Below are 3905 nucleotides of genomic sequence, written 5' to 3' on the forward strand. Positions count from 1 at the left end.
CCCGGACCAAAAAACCGAGGATCTCCCTGGCATAACCCAAGGAGCTTTTTCTTTCCAAATCCCGGCAAAACCCGAGGATCTTTTCTTTTCGTCCCGGCATAACCCGAGACCCTTTTTCTTTTTCCGGCATAACCCGGTCATTTTCCAGCATAACCTGGATTCATTCACAAGAATACACAATCCTAATTTGACTGCTTAGATATGTGTCACAACTAACTCACGAAATTTTTCTAGTGAAAACTGGGGCAGAAAATTTCGTTCGTTTGTTTGTTTTGATATCTTAAAGCAGGTTGACCTCAAAACATAGAGTGCGAGATGACCAATGGAGTGAGTTTCGATCCAGAATAAAGAAAGGAAGAAAAGAACAAAAGAAATGGACTCAAATGTGAAGCAAGCAAGGGTGCAGATTGCTCAAAATCTGATTGAAGTCACAAGCTCCGCTGATCCTGTTTTGACCCAATGCTGCATGAAGAAGTAAACACCTACAACTTGCGAGCATCAAGATTCAGATCGAAGTCTATAGCAAAATCAGCTAAGACTCAAGATCAAGTATCAAGAGAATTATAGATAGGAATCTTGTAACTCATAGTTGATAGGCATAGCTAGCTTAGCTTTGATTTTCCTTTTGGTGTAATAAGGAGGTTAGCAAGCAGTAGCAGCAGCAACAGCAGTGAAATCACAGCTCCTGGTAGTCCCAGCTACCAAACCTTCCAGAACTACACTGACCTGATTCCTTTATAGCCAAGGATATATAGGCAACCTTTGAAGCAGGGTTCGGTCAGACGGTTTTCAAAATGCTTCTCATGGAGTGCTGAGCATGCAAAAATCCTTCATGGTGCTCATTTATCTTTGCCCGAAAACCCTTCGTGTCTTCGAGCAAAGAGGGGCAGCTGTGAGCACATGATTTTTGCCGCGCTTAAATTACTCCTATAAATTCATTAGAATTAGAATTTTTCTTTTATTATTTGAATTTTAGGGAATTAATTGCGTAATTTTTTGATTGTTTGCATTTTGTGCATTTTTTGATTGATATAACTCATGCAAAAATATAAAAATAGCATACTTGAATTTAGGATCCAATTCTAGATTTTTTTTTAACTAATATCATAAAAATAGAAAAAAATTACAAAAAATAGTCACTTTTTGCATTTTTTGTTTAGTTTCCTTTTTAACTAGGATTTATTCTATTTTAGAAAATTAATTGGTCTAATTTTGGAGTTAAATTAGGTTTTGTTAATTTTGCAAAGAAATAAATAAAATACAAAAGAAGAGAAAAGAAGAAAAATAAACAAATCAAGGGCCAGCTTGTATTTGGGCCAGTATCAAAACAATCCCAGCCCGAAATCCCAGAACCCGGCAAAATTGATCCAGCCCAAACACCCTTTACCCCGTCCAGCCCCCTTTGTAACAAAACGACGCCGTTTTGGCGTCAAAATCCTATCCGTCCATTCCCCATGATCAAACGGCCCAGATTTGTTCACAATAATAAATAAAAGCGTCTGAAAGTTAATTGAACCTAAAGAACATTTCTCCTCTTCCTCGTAAAACCCTGTAACACCACCGTCTCCGCCACTCCTCCGCCGTCCGCCGCCGGCCGGAAATCGCCGGCGGTGCGCCCAAAATTTCACCACATACTCCTCTCATCCTCCTCATCATAGACTCCAACGGCCCAGTTTTTCTCAAACATCACCCAAACGCCTCGAATCTTTAAAACCCTAGGCGCCGCCTCCGCCGCACACGGCGGCGCCACCCCCCAAACCCCTCCAAAATTACACCCTAAGTTCTCCTCACTTCCCTTTTCCCAAATCCCTAACTACTTTCTTTCAAACAGTCCTTGATTTTCTCGAATTTCAAATCAAAGAAGGGCAGAACCCTAGAAGTTCGAAGGTGTCCCATTTCTTCCCAACCTTTTGAGTCCAGAGGTTGATTCAAGTTACAACATGATGCTTCCATTTGTTCTTGGCAAAGAACAAACGTCTAGCTTCATTTTGGGACTTGAATCGAATTCCAGACCCGTTTCGACCTTGCATAGGTGAGTTTCTCCTACTTCTTTAAAATTAGTTTAAACATAATTTTCCTTTGTTTATGTTAATTCGTTCATGTTTTCCTTATGCTCTTTTTCTTCTTTCTTTTTTTTCTTTTTCTGGCAGTAATCAGTACTTGTGATTTTGTAGTTTAAATCTTTGTTTTTTTTTTATTCCTCCTCTGTTCTTATTGATGGTAGTTTAAATTCATGAATTAGTGCTGTTGATTAAATCTTTACTTGTTAAATTCATGTTTGTTTGACATATTGATGGTCATGAATTAGTGTTGTAGTTTGCTTATTGATGTTAGTTTAATTTGGCTAATCATAGGTTTGTTGAGTGTTACTGTTTCTATATGATATTTTACTTGGTTCTTAATTGTTTACTGCTTTATTAGTTCAATGATATATTTAGTCTTAGGATTCATATTAATTAGAGTTAAATTTCAGTTTTGGTTAGTCAGATTGATTAGTTCAATTTTTTAGGTGATTGGTTATAGCTGATAGATTTTAAATAGGGTTAGTAATTTCAGGGGTAGTCAGGGGTAGTTTGGGCATCTAAAATGGGCTGGTTTGCTAAGGATCAGTAATTTCAGAATAGAAGTGAGGGTAGTATAGGTATACCATAGGTAGAAAACAAAGCTAGAATATCCTAGGTCCTTCTAGAAGGGGGTCTTAGAGCAAGTTTTTGCATTCTTAATGTAGTAACTTGGGCAACAAGCCACAAATTTAGGGAGAATGACTAAATTCTGAAATAAAAAAAAGGGGGAAAAATGAGTGAAAACCTCTAGAACATTCCTGCCTCTTCCTTGCCTATAAAAGGCATGTCCAATGCCTTCATTTACAAGTTTTAACAATCTGAAAAATTCCCAAAAAAGTTTTAACAATCTGAAAAATTCCCAAAAAAGTTTGAAGAATCTGAAAAATTCCCAAAAAAGTTTGAACCTCTGAAAATTCCCCAAAAGCTTCCAACTTCAAATTCCCCCCCCCCCCCCCCCCAAAAAAAAACCATCTCTGCAAAACTGATCTTCTAAATTTGAATTTCAAATCCAAAGGAATTCAAATCTGAATTTCAGATCTTAATTCCCTTCCAAAAACCAAAAACAAACAAAAATACAGTAGAAAACTCTCAAAAAACACTGTTACATTGCATTTCCTAGATTAATTCTGAATTTTAAACAATGATTCCATCTTTTAGCTTGATTTTTAGTTGCTGAAGCTTCAGAAGTCTTCTGAGTTAAATTCAAGTTGTTGTGAGTGTATTCGAGCTGTTTGGGTATTATATTGGTTGAAATTGGTCCTGATTTGGTGTGATATCATTTTCCTGGGTTCTAATTACATCCAAATTGATTCCTGCTACTGTGAACTGCTGGTTTGTCACTGCTGATTGTTGATTTGCAACTGTTGTCTCCTTTTTCTTCATTTTGCCTTAACTCAGGTACTCATTCTGCTACTGCCTTGCTGTATGGCTCCATTTAAGAGTAAATAATAGTTATACGTGACTTCTTAGGACCAATCAGTATACTATAGCCTCATTTGTTTTCATAGCTAAATGAATTCTCAATTTGTACTCAATTTGGCATTAATATGTGTAATTGATCAGTTTGTTAGACTTACAAGTGTGTAACGGGACTGTATGGACTTTAATATTTGTATGATTATGACCATAGTTCTAGGATAATTCATGGTAGTTGTTCATGACATTAGGACTCGTGATTTGTTAGGCAGTGGCTCGTGTATATTAATAAGAGCACATTGGATTAATTGGATTAGTTTTGTCTTATCATGTTGTGAATATCGCGTATGGTAGCTTATTGATTTAAATTTGACTCCCAGATTAAATGCCAGTAGAATCAGCATCATAATTAGCATGAAACAATTA

Source organism: Nicotiana attenuata, chromosome 9 (assembly GCF_001879085.1).
Source record: "Nicotiana attenuata strain UT chromosome 9, NIATTr2, whole genome shotgun sequence".
Classification (NCBI taxonomy): Eukaryota; Viridiplantae; Streptophyta; class Magnoliopsida; order Solanales; family Solanaceae; genus Nicotiana; species Nicotiana attenuata.